Consider the following 20,395-nt stretch of genomic DNA (forward strand, 5'->3'; position numbering starts at 1 on the left):
CTCTTTCTCTCTCTCCCTTCCTCCCTCTCTCTCTCTCTCTCTCTCCCTCCCTCTCTCCCCCTCTCTCCCTCCCTCCCTCTCTCCCTCCCTCTCTCCCCCTCTCTCTCTCTCTCCCCCTCCTGCTCAGCGGCACGAATGGCTGCAGAATTCTCCCTGCCTGAAGCACTTTCACACAGGTAGGAAGATGGTTTATTTAATCTTTTCGTGGCTTATAAATGTTTATTCAGGTTGGATTTATTTGTATAATATTTGTAGAAGTATAAATAAGGATTTATTGTCGAATTTAATGAGTTCCCTTCCCCTTCCCTCCCCCCCACCTCGTTCTGGACGCCTAATTTGTAACCTGCGCCTGATTTTTTAATGTGTAGAACAGGTTTTTTCAGTTCTACAAAAATCTTCACTGGCTCCATTCTACTTTAGTTTGGAGTACATTTTCACTGTGGAAACTTTCAAATCAGGCGTCAGTGGCCGGACACGCCCCCTTTTGAAGAAAAAATTCTGTTCTAAACTAGAACTGTTCTACCTGACTAGAACTGCAGAAAAAAAAATGTGGAGAATTGCGATTTCTAAAATAGTCCGTTCTCCACCAGTTGCTCCAAAAAACAGGCGCGAATCATGTGGAAACTTAGGCCCATAGACTCACCCCTCCCTATCTCCGTAATCTCTTTCAGCCTCACAACCCCACGAGATGTCTGCTCCTCAAAGTTGTTGTCATTGTTGAAAGATGTCATCAACAATGCAGCACTCCTTCAGTACTATACTGAAGTATCAGCTTAGATTATGCACTTATGTATCTGAAGTGGGGCTATGAATCCACAACCTTCAGGCTCTGAGGCAGGAATGCTATCACTGGAGCAAGGCTGACACCTTCAATCTTTTTTTTGTCTACTTAGCGGGGTTTAATGGTATGAAACGTTTCTACAGGGTGAGAAATTTACAACTTCATGTGAAGTAGCCTGAAATTGGGGGAAATAGTTCAAAAGATGAATGCAATTCTTTCTTGTTTCTTACGATAATAATACGTTTAAATAAAAAAAGATAGGTCAGAATGATTGGTCCACTCTTCTTAAAAAGATTGCAGTGATGTCAAAAGTCACTGGTTGTAAGGGATAATTTTGCACATTCACAATCCCAGCATAGAACTTCCTCTGCCAGGAGCTCATACCAGGAATCCATGTTCACGCCCACCATGATTTTCATTTTTAATGGATGGAAAATTGGACGGCCGGTTGAAGAACTTGCCCATATTCTTAAGTTGCACTCCCAGCAGGAGTAAATTGCTAAAATTTCAAAATTCTAGACTATATAAGGAAAGCATTATAAACCTGAAATTGCAAGACTCTGCTGCCAGTCTTGCTCAGCGGAAGTGCAGATTGGAGGATTGTGCATGTAGGTTAGCTTGCTTGATGCTCTCCGTCAGGAATACTCCCTACTGGTGAGCATCAGATTGCATAATCACCCCTCAATTACTATTGTACAGTGCATTCTCATATTGATGAATATGCTCATAGTTTGAAAATAATCATTTAGTTCGAACTCACAACATACCGCTGTAGTATAAGCAAGTTAGCAAGCAACACAGTGCATCAAGGAAGCAATTATTATTACACATTTCCAAGTAAATTTTTAAAGAATGAGTCCCAATGTTACGAGTTTCCACTCATTGGGTTCAATTTTGGCCAGGAGTTGCTCCCTTTTGTTTGGAGTAGGCTGCTTTTTCTGGCGTAACTTAAAAATCCCCAGTTTTCCCAATCAAATTGCACCAGCGTAACTCACTTAGTTATGTATTTTTTAGGTTAGTTTTTTTTTCTCAAAAGAGGGCGTTACCAGTCGCCTACGCCAGTTCTGCCCATTTAGGCAACTTTGGCCAGCTAATAGTTACTCCATTTCTACTTAGGCCAGTGTATGTGACCATTTCAGAAAACCCTTGCGGAGAGATAAAGAAATCGGCATAGGTAGGTACATCGGAGGCCATTTGGCCTGGGATGAGGCGGGAAGCGACGAGCACCTGGACCTAAACCAACCAAACCTTACCCTTAGCAATGTTTGCAAACAAAAACTGCTAACAATTCTATAAGAAATAAAAAAATTGAAGTCCTATCTTCATCTTCAAACTGCAATTCACCTTTCTGCACTCGGCCCGGAAAGGCAATGGGCAGGTGTGGGAGGCCACTTGGCCTGGGCTAGGGGCGGGACAATGCACCGGGAGGCCACTCGGCCTGGGCTAGGGGCGGGACAATGCACCGGGAGGCCACTCGGCCTAGGCTAGGGGCGGGACAATGCACTGGGCGGTCACTCTGCCTGGGCTAGGGGCGGGAGCGAGTGAACTGGCCGGCCTCGGGATTCAACGGAGAGGCTGCAAGCAATTCAACAGAGAGGCTGGGGGTGGGGAGGGGGAGGGAGAGAGGTCAAAAGACTCAAGGGGGGGGAGGAGGAGGGAAAGAGAGGTCACAAGACTCAAGGGGGTGGGGGAGGAGGAGGAGGGAGAGAGAGGTTACAAGACTTAAGGGGAGGAGGGAGAGAGGAGAGGACAAAAGATCTTTGGATGTGGTCCATCCATACAGACCTAGTGGGGGGGGGGGGGGGGCAGAGAGAGAGAGAACTGCGAACCTCTTCTGCCTGCTTTCTTGCTGTTTTGACCTTCTTTAAAAGTTTAACTTTAAGTATGGGGGCAATGCTGACAATGCCATACATTTTGCAAGCGTTCTGTTTCATTGTGCTATGTAGGAGACAATTGATTAGAGCTCATCACATCAGGAACATCATAGCTCGTAGGTTGCTGGGCAGGAGGCCTTACCCACCTCGGCAATTTCGAGTCAGGCATTCGTACCTGCACCTGAGTGAGACAGAATGTGTTAAAAGACTGCGTTTCCGCAGAGAAGTTGTCCATGAGATCTGTGAGTTACTGAGACCGGATCTGCAGCCGAGAAGCGTCAGGTGGACTGCTTTGTCAGTTGAAGTGACGTTTACAGCTGCACTTTCATTCTATGCCTCCGGATCGTTTCAAGCTACAACTGGAGATGTGTGCGCCATCTCTCAACATGCAATACATGTCTCCATTCGCCAGGTCACGGCTGCACTGTATGCACGGAGGAATGATTTCATCAAGTTCCCAATGACCGCCCAAGCAATCCATGAAATGACTGTGGGGTTCTCAAGGATTACTGGCTTCCCAAAGGTACAGGGCTGTATTGATTGTACCCACATCACCTTGCGAGCACCTTTGAAGGATGCCAAGCTGTTCAAGAATAGAAAAGGCTTCCACTCCATTAATGTGCAGCACGTGTGTGACAACATGCATCGCACCATGTCAGTCAATGCAAGATACCCTGGCAACATCCATGATGCGTTCATCCTACGCGACAGCATTATATCTGCCATGTTTGAGCAGCAGCCAGAAGGGCAGAGCTGGCTGCTGAGAGACAAAGGGTACGGCCTCGCCACCTGGCTCATGACGCCCCTACGCGTAACCCGGACGGAAGCTGACCGTCAATACAACATGTCGCACATTACATAAGAACATAAGAAGTAGGGGCAGGAGTAGGCCATACGGCCCCTCGAGCCTGCTCCGCCATTTTATACGATCTTGGCTGATCCGATCATGGACTCAGGTCCACTTCCCTGCCCGCTCCCTATAACCCTTATTCCCTTATCGATTTAGGAACTGTCTATCTCTGTCTTAAATTTATTCAATGTCCCAGCTTCCACAGCTCTCTGAGGCAGCGAATTCCACAGATTTACAACCCTCTGAGAAAAGAAATTTCTCCTCATCTCAGTTTTAAATGGGCGGCCCCTTATTTTAAAATTATGCCCTCTAGTTCTAGTCTCCCCCATCAGTGGAAACATCTTCTCTGCATCCACCTTGTCAAGCCCTCTCATAATCTTATACGTTTCGATAAGATCATCTCTCAATTTTCTGAATTCCAATGAGTAGAGGCCCAACCTACTCAACCTTTCCTCATAGGTCAACCCCCTCAACTCTGGAAACAAACTAGTGAACCTTCTCTGAACAGCCTCCAAAGCAAGTATATCCTTTCGTAAATATGGAAACCAAAACTGCACGCAGTATTCCAGGTGTGGCCTCACCAATACCCTGTATAACTGTAGCAAGACTTCCCTGCTTTTATACTCCATCGCCTTTGCAATAAAGGCCAAGATTCCACTGGCCTTCCTGATCACTTGCTGAACCTGCATACTAACCTTTTGTGTTTCATGCACAAGTACCCACAGACCGCTGTACTGCAGCACTTTGCAATCTTTCTCCATTTATATAATACGTGACCTCACACTTTCCAACATTACGACGCACAGCATAATAGAGAGGACCATTGGCATCTTGAAACAGCGTTTCCAATGCCTGGTCCATTCCGGAGGCTACTTGCAATACTCCCCTGAGATTGTCGGTCAGTTCACTGTTGTGTGCTGCATGCTGCATAACTTAGCCATCATGAGGTAACAGCAGCTGGTAGTGGAAGAAGACCCACCTGGCTAATGCTAACAATGTGGAAGATGCAGGTGATGAGCGGGAGGAGGTGGAGGAGGATGATAACGAGGATGAGGAAACCATGCAAGTGCCTGATGCCAGAGCACGACGGCGTAGGAAGGTGGACTATCATGCTCCTTTAACGATTGCTCGAGCCTTGCGCCAGCAGCTCATCCCTGAACGCTTTACTGATGCCTGAGGGCTCAGCAACACCTATTCCACATGGACCATGTTTATTTTATGGAGCTGTTCCGTAATGTTGTGTTGTGTTAATGGAACATGATTCAGTTTTAATGTAAAATATATTTTATTCAAAAGTTTACAATGTACTTAACTTTACTGTAATAAAATTATTCTTGTATCAAACTTTACTTTAATATGACTCTTTATCATTTAAAAATTTTAAGATCACTTACAAACTTGTAAATTTACATAACTTACAAAAAACTTTCAATTTGAAAACACTTACAACAGTAACATCAACAACAACAACAACATCAACAACAACAAAGAAAGGCTGCCCCCATCTCTTATTCCCCCTCAGTCTAACACCACCCACCGCGCTTGGTCTTGGATTCTCCATCTCCCCTGCCCACAGGCGGTGGTGCAGTCATTTTGGGCTTGGTACCAAGCTTATTCCTTCTAACAACTCATTTAGTGCGCACTTCTTGATGGGTGATTGGGGGATGGGGGGCGAGGGGGGATCAGGTGTTAATGTGGAGGGCCCGGCTTGGGTCTCTTCAGAGGCTGGTGTGGGGATTGCAGTGGGAGTGGCAGTTGATTCTGTCAATGGGCGCGGGGTCTGGGCGTGTTCCCTTATTGCAGCAGCTAACTCACACATGCCCTCCCTCATGCACCCTACAGTGTCTCAGCGGACTGAAACACTCCCTCCCTGATGGTCTGTGTCATTGCCAGTGTCGTCCTTTCCACTACCTCTGACATTCCCTCCCTCATGGACACTATTCCCTCACTGATGTTCCCGGACATCATTCCCATTTCCCGTGCCATTGCTGTTACTTCCCCCAACAATCCCGCTACCTCATCACTCATCCCACTGATGGTGTCCAGGAGTGATCGGGTAAGGTCAATGAGGTCAATGCTCTCCGCACTCAATGCCATGATCTGTTGCATCCTGCATCTCAGGAGAGTGTGGTCGATTTCTCCTTCCCCTCACCCTGGGTCTGCCTCGCGGCATCCCATGGGAGCCGCTGGCTCGGACGGTGGGGCCCTGAGTGCGCCTCGCGGCATCCCACTGGGACCCGCATCCTCGGTCAGTGGGACCCTGGGTGTGCCTCACGGCATCCCGGTGGGACCCGCATCCTCAGACGATGGGTCCTTGGGTGTTACTTGCTGCATCCCACTACTGGGGCCCACAATCTTGGATTGTGAGAAACCATGGAATGTCCCACCAGAACTCAAACCACTAGTCATGGAAGGGGCTGGCAACTCCAATAACTGCACATGCTCCATATTCAGTATATAAGTGGTAGCTTCATCCAGCTTTTTAGAGAGAATGTCTTTCTGCTGGGTGGGACATATACAGCTGGTCACATTTACAATTGCAATTGCATTGAATAAATGAAAATATTACTTACAATAACTACTTGACCAAGGTCCTGCCATTTCTTTTTACAATGGCTTCCAGATCTCTTGGTGTTCACCAATGCGCAGAAATCTTCTGCAACTTGGTTCCAGCATTTCTTTTCTTTGGGTGACACTTTTGTGCGACCTCTGTTGGTATCCAGCTCCTGCCATCTGTTCTCAATGACATTAACTAGTATCTCCACTTCTTCCAGCAAGAAATTCTTTGTTCTCGGTCCACGTTGCTGCATTGCTGTATTGCTGCAGCTGCTCTGAGACACTCACAGCACTTTTCCAATGCTCTTCGACACACAAAGATTTTTCCAAACACACAGTACTGATTTTCCCAAATACAGCATTCCTGCCTGCTGGCATGCAGCAGTGATTTTTCCAAACAGAGCACTGCTTCTTGAATTCAGCAGTGATTTTCCTACCACAGCACTCCTTCTGGCACAAAAACACAAGCTGCTAGCTAGCTCTTTAAAAATGGCCGATTGCCAACTCGCAGCACTACTGCTCATACGCGGACATCACCATACTCCACTGCGCATGTGCAGACGTCCCGGCACATTTTCCAGCGCAGAATGTAGGCTCCACCCCCCGAGTTGACTGGCCATGCTGCACGACTGCAGTGAAGAGGCCAGACAACGGCCAAAGTTGCAATATTATTTTTCGCCGCATCTTGGAACGTACATAAGCGCCGCAACTCCGGTAAGTGTGCCGAAAAATAGGCCCGGCCAAAATTGAGGCTATTGTGTGGAATCTCACTGGTAGCAAGTACAGGTTAAATAATCGAGCATCCAACCTCACACACCTGTTTGCAGCATACCGAATTTCATGAGGCATGCTTTTGGGAGAGAAAGGAGGCTACACTACAGGCAAGTCAAACCTACATTTACAACAACAACTTGCATTCATATAGTGCCTTTAATGTATTAAACTGTCCCAACGCACTTCATAGGAGCATTATCAGACAAAAAAAAAATGACATCAAGCCAAAGAAGGAGACATTAGACCACGTGACCAAAAGGTTGGTCAAAGTGTTTTAGGGAGAGTTTTAAAGCAGAGAGATTTAGGGAGGGAATTCCAGAGGCTACTTACATAGTTACATTATTGAAGTGATGTCCACACTGAATTTTGTGCCTATGGGTGGATGTTGGGAGATCAGGACTAGACTTTATAACTCTTGACCCCAGTTAGAAAATAACCACAAAGCAGAGAAAATATAATATACTCATGCCATCACTCAAATTATTATGGACCATGGGTCAAAGTAACGATTCCATTGTATGGACCGCTCAGGCAGAGAGCTATAGTCCAGTCAAGGTCTCCAAGATCATCCCTGGCTGCTGCATACTAGTTAATTATGCCACGCAAAAAGGAATGTGCAGGACAGGTGGCCACCCATGGGGCTGTAGGCCCACAGCAAGAGGATGATGAAGAGCAGAAAGGCACTATAGGGGGACAAGTTGTATAGGCAAGGAGATTGGTGCGGAACTCTGTGACCATCAACTACTTCCAGTAATGAACGCATTCTGCCACTACCAAATTTGTTTTTGCTATGAAAAGCCATATTTTGTAATCCCAAAGAATATGCTGCACATTCCCTCCACTTTCAAGATAAATTGACATCTTTTAGCTCCTCCCAGTACCAGAGAATCGCCTGCAATGGCTTCTCTTCTCACCCCAGCATCGTTACCTCTGGTGTCCCACAAGGATCTATCCTTGTCCCCCTCCTATTTCTCATCTATACGTTGCCCCTTGGCGACATCATCTGAAAACAATGTCGGTTTCCACATGTACGCTGATGACACTCAGCTCTACCTCACTACCACTTCTCTCAACCCCTCCATGGTCTCTAAATTGTCAGACTGCTTGTTCGATATCCAGTTCTGGATGAGCAGAAATTTTCTCCGATTGAATATTGGGAAGACCAAAGCCATTGTTTTCGGTCCCTGCCACAAATTCCATTCCCTAGCCACTGATTCCATCCCTCTCCCCAACTTCTGTCTGAAGCTGAACCAGACTGTTCGCAACCTTGGTGTCATATTTGACCCTGAAATGAGCTTTCGACCACATATCCGCAGCATAACTAAGACCGCCTATTTCCACCTCCGTAACATCGTCCGTCTCCACCCATGCCTCAGCTCATCCGCTGCTGAAGCCCTCATCCATGCCCCTGTTACCTCTAGACTTGACTCTTCCAATGCACTCCTGGCTGGCCTCCCACATTCTACCCTATGTAAACTTGAGGTGATCCAAAACTGAGCTGCCCGTGTCCAAACTTGCACCAAGTCCCGTTTACCCATCGGTGCTTGCTGACCTACATTGGCTTCCGGTTAAGCAATGCCTCGATTTCAAAATTGTATTCCTTACTTTCAAATCCCTCCATGGTCTTGCTTCACCCTATCTCTGTAATCTCCTCCAGCCCCACAATTCCCCGAGTTGATTGCGCTCCTCCAATTCTGCCCTCTTGAGCATCCCTGATTATAATTACTCAATCATTGGTGGCCGTGCCTTCTGTTGCCTGGGCCCCAAGCTCGGGAACTCCATATCTAAACCTCTCTGCCTCTCTACCTCACTTTCCTCCTTCAAGACGCTCCTTAAAACCTACCTCTTTGATCAAGCTTTTGGTCACCTGCGCTAATTTCTACTTATACGACTCGGTGTTAATTTTTTTAAATCTCATAATACTCCTGTAAAGTGCCTTGGGATGTTTCACTACGTTAAAGGTGCTATATAAATACAAGTTATTGTTGGGTTTTTTCTACCCCACCCAGTAAACACTGTTGACACTAAAGGGATATAGAATAAAAACATAGAAACATCGAAAATAGGTGCAGGAGTAGGCCATTCGGCCCTTCGAGCCTGCACCACCATTCAATAAGATCATAACTGATCGTTCACCTCAGTACTCCTTTCCCGCTTTCTCTCCATACCCCTTGATCCCTTTAGCCATAAGGGCCATATCTAACTCCCTCTTGAATATATCCAATGAACTGGCATCAACAACTCTCTGCAGTAGAGAATTCCACAGGTTAACAATTCTCTGAGTGAAGAAGTTTCTTCTCATCTTAGTCCTAAATGGCTTACCCCTTATCCTTAGACTGTGTCCCCTGGTTCTGGACTTCCCCAACATCAGGAACATTCTTCCTGCATCTAACCTGTCCCGTCCCGTCACAATTTTAGAAGTTTCTATGAGATCCCCTCTCATCCTTCTAAACTCCAGTGTATACAGGCCCAGTCAATATTCGGTACAACATGCCTGTGCCGGTTCTTTGAAAGAGCTGTCCAATTATTCCCACTTCCCTACTCTGCCCCTATAGCCCTATCCCATACCCTCTGTTCCCTCCCCAATGCCCCCTTGTCCCCATCCTATTCTCCATTTCCCACACCTTCTCTCCCCTATCCCATACCCTCTCTATGCTGTCCTATACCTTGTCGCATCATAGAATTATACTGCACAGAAGGAGGCCATTTGGACCATCATGCCTGTGTCAGTTCTTTCAAAGAGCTGTCCAATTAGTCCTACCCCCCTGCACTTTCCCCATAGCCCTGCCCCACATCCACTATCCCCTATCCATACCCCCTTGTCCCATATCCTCAGTTCCCAATCTCATGCCCATCTCCTACCGCCATTCCATACCCTCTGTCTGCCATTCTCATACTCCCTATCACTAACCCATACACCCAATCCCCTACCCCTATCATACCCCTTGTCCCTGGTCCCCTACCCCATGCTCCCTATTCCCCAGCCCTCGCTGTTAACCCTCTCGTGTCTCCCGATCAAAATTAGATTAAAAGTAAAAAGATAAAGATTGATTCTGTGTTATTTACTCTGTAAATGTGCTCCAAGCCCAATGCCGTTGGTTCACCTTAGTGATACTATAAGATGTGCTTGTTCACGTTCATAACCTGAGGCTATGTTTAAATGTTCCAAGAAGAACTGGGAAGAAGAATGGTGCTGCTGTGTGGAGCAGCTCTGTTAGGATGGTTGTGGCCTTGACCTCTGGGTGCAGGGTGATGAGTTGGTCCTAAAACAGCTGGAGGCACATTTTGAAAACACAGGACCTGCAATTCATCTGGAGGGTGTGTCTCCCTTCATGTTCACAACACTGGGCACCCCTAGCTGGATTAAAAAGCACCCCTTATTCCCTTATCGGTTAATTCCATGGCTAATTCCATGGATTTACAACCCTCTGAGGGAAGAATTTCCTCCTCATCTCAGTTTTAAATGCCCACTAGTTCTAGTCTCCCCTATCAGTGGAAACATCCTCTCTGCATCCACCTTGTCAAGCCCCCTCATAATCTTATGCGTTTCGATAAAATCACCTCTCATTCTTCTGAATTCCAATGAGTAGAGGCCCAACCTACTCAATCTTTCCTCATAAGTCAACCCCTTCATCTCCGGAATCACCTAGTGAACCTTCTCTGAACTGCCTCCAAAGCAAGTATATCCTTTCTTAAATATGGAAACCAAAACTGTATGTAGTATTCCAGCAACGGGAGGTTGAGGCCCATAAAAAAGGTGCGGAGTTCGGGAGGAGCCAGCTGGTGCAGGGTCAAAAAGTTTTTAAAAATCGAAATCGAGGTGTGACGTCACAGCCAAGCGGGTAAGTGGTTGGCTGGTGGATTGGTGAGTACTTTTTCTTTTCTGTAGGAACCCTTTGGCATTGTTGTAAGTAGGATCTGCAAGTAAACATATGTGATCTTTATTATCTAAGGAGAGCCAGTTAATTAATCGGCTGTTTGGTGAGTAGCGGCTCGGTGTGTTTTGCTAAGGTTTAGAGTTTAGTTCTACTTGATAGTTGCAAGTGTAACTAGAGGGATGGCGGGGCAGCTCAGTCCTGTGGGTTGCACATCCTGTGGCTTGCGGGAAGCCCCAGATGCTTCGCGCAGCCGGGGCGACCATGTGTGCAGGAGGTGTCCCCAGCTGCACCAACTCAAGCTCCGTGTTTCCAAGCTTGAGCGGCAGCTGGGGTCACTGCGGTGCATCCGCGAGACTGGGAGCTACGTGGATAGCACGTTTCTAGAGGCGGTCACCCCACAGCTTAAGAGTGTGCAGGCAGGTAGGGTTTGGGTGATCCCTAGACAGAAGAGGAGGACCAAGCAGGTAGCGCAGGAGACCCCTGAGTCCATCTTGCTCTTCAACCGGTACTCTCTTCTGAGTACCAGTGAGGGCGATGATGGCTCTGGGGAGTGCAGCCAGAGCTAAGACCAAGAGTGGCTCAGCTGCACAGGGGGGAGGAAAAAGAATGGAAGAGCTATAGTGGTAGGGGATTCAATAGTCAGAGGAACAGATAGGCAATTCTGTGGCCGCAGACGTGACTCCAGGATGGTATGTTGCCTTCCTGGTGCCAGGGTCAAGGATGTCATTGAGCGGCTGAAGGGCATTCTGGGGGGAGAGGATGAACAGCCAGAGGTCGTGGTCCACATCAGTACCAATGACATAGGTAGGAAGAGAGATGAGGTCCTGCAGGCAGAGTTTAGGGAGCTAGGAGAGAGATTAAAAAGCACAACTTCAAAGGTCGTAATCTCCGGATTACTCCCAATGCTACGAGCTAGTGAGTACAGAAATAGGAGGATAGAGCAGATGAATACGTGGCTGGATAGATGATGCAGGCGGGACAGCTTTAGTTTCCTGAGGCAGTGGGACCGCTTCTAGTGGAGGTGGGACCTGTACAAGCCGGACGGGTTGCACCTCAACAGAGCTGGGACCAATATCCTTGCGGTGGGGTTTGCTAGTGCTATTTGGGGATTGTTTAAACTAGCTTGGCAGGGGGATGGGAACCTGAAAATAGATTCAGTAGGGAGGGGAAAAAAGTTGGAATTAGAAAGCAAAAATAAAGAAAGTGAGATTGAAGGAGAGAGGAAACAAGCAGGAAAAAAGGGTAAAAAAACAAACTTAAAGGCACTTTGTCTAAATGCACGTAACATTCGTAACAAAATAGATGAGTTGACGGCACAAATAGATACAAATGGGTATGATCTGACAGCCATTACAGAGACGTGGTTGCAAGGTGACCAGGACTGGGAATTAAATATTATGGGGTATTTGACAATCTGGAAGGACAAACAGAAAGGAAAAGGATGTGGGGTAACTCTATTGATAAAGGATGGAATCACTGTAATAGTGAGAAATGATATTGGCTCAAATGATAAGGATGTTGAAACAGTTTGGGTGGAGATAAGGAATGAAAAGGGGAAAAAGTCACTGGTGGGTGTAGTCTATAGGCCCCCTAACAGTAGCAACTCTGTTGGTCGGAGCATAAACCAGGAAATAATGGGGGCATGTAAAAGAGAACAGCAATAATCTTGGGTGATTTTAACCTCCATATTGATTGGGAAAATCAAATTGGTCAGGATAGCATTGAGGAGGAGTTCATAGAGTGCATAAGGGACAGCATACAAAGTGGCTAAAACTAGCGGAAGGACAGAAAACTGGGAAGCTTTTAAAAGCCAGCAAAGAATGACTAAAAAAATGATTAGAAAAGGGAAGATAGACTATGAAAGTAAACTAGCACAAAATATAAAAAGAGATAGCAAGAGTTTCTATAGGTATATAAAAAGGAAAAGAGTGGCTAAAGTAAATGTTGGTCCCTTAAAGACGAGAACGGGGAATTAGCAATAGGGAACACGGAGATTGTCATGTATTCAACCAGCATTGTAACCCATGTATAATCTGACCTAAGTTGTACACTGTGAGAACAATGACCACTAGGTGGGAGACACTCCTAACCTGGACCTTCAGGTATAAAAGGGGCAGCTCCACCCACCTTCATCACTTCAGTGCTAAGGAATAAAGGACAGGTCACAGACTGACCTTCTCTCAAGCATGGGCCTTGTGTGCATTTATACTGTATAGTAAGGACGTATCAATGGCGATGAGAAACTGGGATTTAAACCACGCGAGCATGGCCACTAGCAGAACAGACGAGAGGTACTGTGTTAAGGAATGGTTGGAACAGAGATTCAACATTGTTAAAGCAGCACACAGTTCTCCAGGCAGACAAGGGCAATCGGGCATGCCCCAACATGTAGTCAAACCCAGAGGGGGAGTTCGACAGAGACAATGGCAAGCTGAATGGCGATTCACGCCATTGCAAGGGACAATGCGACCAGTAATGGGGCCATCAACACCTGTTAATGGCGCATTCAAGGACAGTCACAGGGGCAGTCAGGAACGATCGACTGGCAAGGGATCTTTTGTTTCAAACAACAGCTCATGTTGGAGGCGTGGAGGCACACACTCAGCCGGAGTTTGCAGAGATGAGCAAAATACCTGCAGAAATTGCAGACGTGAACGCTGGGGGAAATCGCTGGAAGCTGAAGTTCAGCGAGTTCATGTGGAGCACGTATACAGTTCATACACTAGGATGCCACCGATAATGACGAAAGTGCTCCTCAATGGCATCCCAGTATCAATGGAGCTAGACATGGGGGCCAGCCAGTCCCTGATGAGTATCAAACAGTTCGAAAAGTTGTGGGCGTCCAAGGCCAGGAGGCCAAAATTATCGGCGATTGATGCACAGCTACGAACTTACACAAAGCAGATCATTCCGGTGCTAGGCAGCGCCACGGTAGTCGTGGCCCACAAAGATTCAGAGAACAGGTCGCCACTCTGGATTGTCCCAGGGGACGGTCCCGCACTACTGGGGAGGAGTTGGCTTGCTGTCATGAACTGGAAATGGGGCGATGTCAATGCAATTTCCTCTGTGGAGCGAGTGTCATGCTCACAGATCCTGGACAAATTTGACTCATTATTTCAACCCGGCATCGGCACTTTCATGGGGGCCAAGGTAGTGATTCACATAAACCCGGACGCCAGGCCAGTACACCACAAGGCCAGAGCGGTGCCGTATGTGATGCGGAAAAAGATTGAAGGTGAATTGGACCGCCTGCTGAGGGAAGGCATCATCTCGCCAGTCGAATTCAGTGACTGGGCGAGCCCGATCGTGCCGGTGCTCAAGGCGGATGGGTCTGTCAGGATATGTGGTGATTAAAAGGCCACCATCAATCGGGTGTCACTCCAAGACCAGTACCCGCTACCGAGTGCGGAGGACCTCTTTGCGACGCTATCCGGTGGTAAACTTTTTTCAAAATTGGACCTGACCTCAGCTTACATGACCCAGGAACTGGGGAGTGAGTCAAAGAAGCTGACCGCCATCACGACACACAAGGGGTTGTTTGAGTACAACAGATGTCTGTTCGGGATTCGCTCGGCCGCCGCGATCTTCCAACGAAATATGGAAAGTCTCCTCAAGTTGATTCCAGAGACAGTGGTTTTTCAGGACGACATCCTCATCATGGGTTACGATACTAAAGAACACCTCCACAACGTGGAGGAGGTGCTATGCAGACTGGACCGGGTAGGGCTGCGACTGAAAAAGGCGAAGTGCATCTTCCTAGCTCCAGAGGTAGAATTCCTGGGGATGAGGGTAGCAGCAGACGGGATCAGCCCTACTGCGTCCAAACCGGAAGCGATCCAGAGAGCACCCAGACCCCGTAACACGACGGAGCTGCATTCGTTCCTGGGGCTCCTGAACTATTTTGGTAACTTTCTTCCCAAATTGAGCACGCTGCTAGAGCTGCTACACGTGCTCCTACACAGAGGTCGTGAATGGGGCTGGGGGGACAGCCAGGAAAGGGCTTTTAATAGAGCACACAATTTGTTATGTTCCAACACTCTGTTAACACTATACTACCCACGTAAGAAACTTGTGTTAACGTGCGATGCGTCGTCCTATGGTGTCAGGTGTGTGTTGCAGCATGTCAATATCAAGGGTCAGTTACAGCCGGTAGCTTATGCCTCCAGGAGTCTGTCCCAGGCAGAAAGGTGTTATGGGATGGTAGGAAAGGAGGCGCTCGCATGTGTATATGCTGTAAAGAAAATGCACCAGTACCTGTTTGGCAGGAAATTTGAGCTGGAGCCTTTTGGCTAAGATCATGCGTAACTGACCTGACAGGGGAGTAACCATGACCCCAAAGTGGTTCTCCCTGGATCAGGAAGGTGGTTCTCCTATGCTTTTTGGAAATAGGAGGTGGGTGGGGTGGATTGACCCATCCACCTCCACGGAGGTGTGTGGGGGGCCTGACCCATCCACCTCCATGGCACGAGCCTGGTGTTGCAGTGCTTCCAGGAGCGGTGCAGTGGCTCTCGGCCTTTTGGCTAAGAGCATTGGCGCAGAGTGATCCTTGATGTGTGCAAGGTGACCTCTGGCGTTTGTGATTTGACAAAGAATTGGAAAGATTGGCAACGAAAAATAAAAAAAATTTTTTTTTTTTTAAATAAATTTAAAAAATTTGAGCTGGAGACAGGTCACAAACCCCTCACGTCCCTTTTGGCTGAAAACAAGGCCATAAATGCAAACGCATCGGCCCGCATACAGAGGTGGGCACTCACGTTAGCCACCTATGACTATACAATTTGGCACAGACCAGGCACCAAAAACTGCGCTGATGCACTCAGCAGGCTCCCACTAGCCACCACTGAGGGGGCTACCGAGCATGCCGCTGAGATGGTCATGGCTGTTGAAGATTTCGGAAGCGAAGGCTCACCCGTGACAGCCCGTCAAATTAAAGTCTGGATAGAGACCCGCTATTGTCTCTAGTCAAAAAATGTGTCTTGAATGGGGACTGGGCAGCCACGTACAAGGCATGCCCTGAGGAATTTAAACCATTTCACAGGTGCAGGGATGAACTCTCGATTCAGGCCAATTGCCTACTGTGGGGAAACCGCATAGTCATGCCCCAGATGGGCAGAGAGGTGTTCATCAGAGAACTCTACAATGAGCACCCGGGCATTGTCATGATGAAGGCAATTGCCAGGTCACACGTTTGGTGGCCAGGGATAGACGCAGATCTGGAACTTTGTGTTCGCAGGTGCAACACGTGTGCCCAGCTGGGCAATGCTCCCAGGAAAGCCCCCCTTAGCCCCTGGCCATGGCCCGCCAAGCCTTGGTCACGCATCCATGTGGACTACGCAGGTCCTTTCATGGGAAAAACTTTTTTTGTTGTAGTAGACGCCTACTCCAAATGGATCGAGTATGTCATTTTAAATTCAAGCACAGCCTCTGCCACGGTAGAAAGTCTACGGGCAATGTTCGCCGCCCACGGTCTGCCGGATATCTTGGTCAGCGACAATGGCCCGTGCTTCACAAGCACTGAATTCCAGGACTTCATGGCAGGCAATGGAATTAACCATGTCAGAACGGCACCGTTCAAGCCGGCCTCAAACGGCCAGGCAGAACGAGCAGTGCAGATAATCAAACAGGGGATGCTCAGAATCCAAGAGGGTTCCCTACAAACCGGCTTATCACGCCTCCTGTTGGCCTATAGATCCCGACCACACTCGCTCACAGGGGTTCCACCCGCAGAGCTGCTAATGAAATGGACACTCAAAACCCGGCTATCCCTTATACACTCCACCATGAAAGAAATTGTCGAGAGCAGGCGCCAGCCACAATATGACTACCATGACAGGTATGCGAGGGCGCGATGTATTGATGTAAATTATCCTGTTTTTGTCCTCAACTACGCTGCAGGGCCCAAATGGCTCGCAGGCACTGTGATTGCCAAAGAGGGAGATAGGATTCTGGTAGTTAAACTTACCAATGGGCAAATCTGCCGCAAACACGTGGATCAAACAAAAAGGAGGTTCAGCAACCCCATAGAAGAAGCAGAGGAAGAACACGATGTAGGGTTCACTCCACCACAGGTGACCGAACACAGGAACCAAAGGGAGGAGAGCCCAGTCACTGTGAGCAGTCTGGATAGGCCTGAGGCGCCGCAAATAGCAGACACTCAGGCCAGCGCCCAACAACCGGAGCCCCAACTCAGGCGCTCTACAAGAGAGCGTAAACCACCAGAGAGACTCAACCTGTGATCCCAATAAGACTTTGGGGGGGAGGTGATGTCATGTATTCAACCAGCATTGTAACCCATGTATAATCTGACCTAAGTTGTACACTGTGAGAACAATGACCACTAGGTGGAGGACACTCCTAACCTGGACCTTCAGGTATAACAGGGGAAGCTCCACCCACCTTCATCACTTGAGTGCTAAGGAATAAAGGATAGGTCACAGACTGACCTTCTCTCAAGCATGGGCCTCATGTGCATTTATATTGTATAGTAAAGACGTATCAGAGATGGCAGAAACTCTGAACATATATTTTGTATCAGTCTTTACGGTGGAGGACATTAACAATATTCCAACAGTGGATAGTCAAGGGGCTATAGGGGGGAAGGCACTTAACACATCACAATCACTAAGGAGGTGGTACTCAGTAAGATAATGGGACTAAAGGCAGATAAATCCCCTGGACCTGATGGTTTGCATCCTAGGGTCTTAAGAGAAGTAACGGCAGGGATTGTGGATGCATTGATTGTAATTTACCAAAATTCCCTGGATTCTGGGAAGGTCCCAGCAGATTGGAAAATTGCAAATGTGACGCCCCTATTTAAAAAAGGAGGCAGACAAAAAGCAGGAATCTATAGACCAGTTAGCCTGACATCTGTGGTTGGGAAAATGTTGGAATCCATTACTAAAGAAGCAGTAGCAGGACTTTTGGAAAAGCAAAATTCAGTCAAGCAGAATCAGCATGGATTTATGAAGAGGAAGTCATGTTTGACAAATTTGCTGGAATTCTTTGAGGATGTATCAGACAGGGTGGATAAAGGGGAACCAGTGGATGTGGTGTATTTGGACTTTCAGAAGGCATTTGACAAGGTGCCACATAAAAGGTTACTGCACAAGATAAAAGTTCACAGGGTTGGGAGTAATATATTAGCATGGATAGAGAATTGGCTAACTAACAGAAAACAGCAACCAGTAACTAGTGGAGTGCCGCAGGGATCAGTGCTGGGACCCCAACTATTTACAATCTATATTAACGACTTGGAAGAAGACCATATATATAAGAACATAAGAATTAGGAATAGGAGTAGGCCATCTAGCCCCTCGAGCCTGCTCCGCCATTTAACAAGATCATGGCTGATCTGGCCGTGGACTCAGCTCCACTTACCCGCCCGCTCCCCAGAACCCTTAATTCCCTTATTGGTTAAATATCTATCTATCTGTGACTTGAATACATTCAATGAGCTAGCCTCAACTGCTTCCTTGGGCAGAGAATTCCACAGATTCACAACCCTCTGGGAGAAGAAATTCCTTCTCAACTCGGTTTTAAATTGGCTCCCCCGTATTTTGAGGCTGTGCCCCCTATGTCTAGTCTCCCCGACCAGTGAAAACAACCTCTCTGCCTCTATCTTGTCTATCCCTTTCATTATTTTAAATGCTTCTATAAGATCACCCCTCATCCTTCTGAACTCCAACGAGTAAAGACACAGTCTACTCAATCTATCATCATAAGGTAACCCCCTCATCTCCGGAATCAGCCCCGTGAATTGTCTCTGTACCCCCTCCAAAGCTAGTATATCCTTCCTTAAGTAAGATGACCAAAACTGCACGCAGTACTCCAGGTGCGGCCTCACCAATACCCTATACAGTTGCAAAGGACCTCCCTGCTTTTGTACTCCATCCCTCTCGCAATGAAGGCCAACATTCCATTCGCCTTCCTGATTACCTGTTGCACCTGCAAACTAACTTTTTGGGATTCATGCACAAGGACCCCCAGGTCCCTCTGCACCGCAGCATGTTGTAATTTCTCCCCATTCAAATAATATTCCCTTTTACTGTTTTTTTTCCCAAGGTGGATGACCTCACACTTTCCGATATTGTATTCCATCTGCCAAACCTTAACCCATTCGCTTAACCTATCTAAATCTCTTTGCAGCCTTTCTGTGTCCTCTACACAACCCGCTTTCCCACTAATCTTTGTGTCATCTGCGCATTTTGTTACACAACACTCTGTCCCCTCTTCCAGGTCATCTATGTATATTGTAAACAGTTGTGGTCCCAGCACCGATCCCTGTGGCACACCACTAACCATCGATTTCCAACCCAAAAAGGACCCATTTATCCCGACTCTCTGCTTTCTGTTCGCCAGCCAATTCTCTATCCATGCTAATACATTTCCTCTGACTCCGCGTACCTTTATCTTCTGCAGCAACCTTTTGTGTGGCACCTTATCGAATGCCTTTTAAAAATCTAAATACACCACATCCATCGGAACACCTCTATCCACCATGCTCGTTATATCCTCAAAGAATTCCAGTAAATTAATTAAACATGATTTCCCCTTCATGAATCCATGCTGCGTCTGCTTGATTGTACTATTCCTATCTAGATGTCTCGCTATTTCTTCCTTAATGATAGTTTCAAGCATTTTCCCCACTACAGATGTTAAACTAACCGGCCTATAGTTACCTGCCTTTTGTTTGCCCCCTTTTTTAAACAGAGACGTTACATTAGCTGCTTTCCAATCCGTTGGTACCTCCCCAGAGTCCAGAGAATTTTGGTTGATTATAACGAATGCATCTGCTATAATTTCCGCCATCTCTTTTAATACCCTGGGATGCATTTCATCAGGACCAGGGGACTTGTCTACCTTCAGTCCCATTAGCCTGTCCAGCACTACCCCCCTAGTGATAGTGATTGTCTTAAGGTCCTCCCTTCCCACATTCCTGTGACCAGCAATTTTTGGCATGGTTTTTGTGTCTTCCACTGTGAAGACCAAAGCAAAATAATTGTTGAAGGTCTCAGCCATTTCCACAATTCCCATTATTAAGTCCCCCTTCTCTTCTTCTAAGGGACCAACATTTACTTTAGTCACTCTTTTCCGTTTTATATATCTGTAAAAGCTTTTTCTATCTGTTTTTATGCTTTGCGCAAGTTTACCTTCGTAATCTATCTTTCCTTTCTTTATTGTTTTCTTAGTCATTCTTTGCTGTCGTTTAAAATTTTCCCACTCTTCTATTTTCCCACTAACCTTGGTCACCTTATACGCATTGGTTTTTAATTTAGTACTCTCCTTTATTTCCTTGGTTATCCATGGCTGGTTATCCCTTCTCTTACCGCCCTTCTTTTTCACTGGAATATATTTTTGTTGAGCACTATGAAAGAGCTCCTTAAAAGTCCTCCACTGTTCCTCAATTGTGCCACCGTTTAGTCTGTGTTTCCAGTCTACTTTAGCCAACTTTGCCCTCACCCCACTGTAGTCCCCTTTGTTTAAGCATAGTACACTCATTTGAGACACGACTTCCTCATCCTCAATCTGTATTACAAATTCAACCATACTGTGATCACTCATTCCGAGAGGATCTTTTACTTGGAGATCGTTTATTATTCCTGTCTCATTACACAGGACCATATCTAAGATAGCTTGCTCCCTTGTAGGTTCTGTAACATACTGTTCTAAGAAACAATCCCGT

The sequence above is a fragment of the Pristiophorus japonicus genome, chromosome 1 (genome assembly GCF_044704955.1).
Source record: "Pristiophorus japonicus isolate sPriJap1 chromosome 1, sPriJap1.hap1, whole genome shotgun sequence".
Classification (NCBI taxonomy): Eukaryota; Metazoa; Chordata; class Chondrichthyes; family Pristiophoridae; genus Pristiophorus; species Pristiophorus japonicus.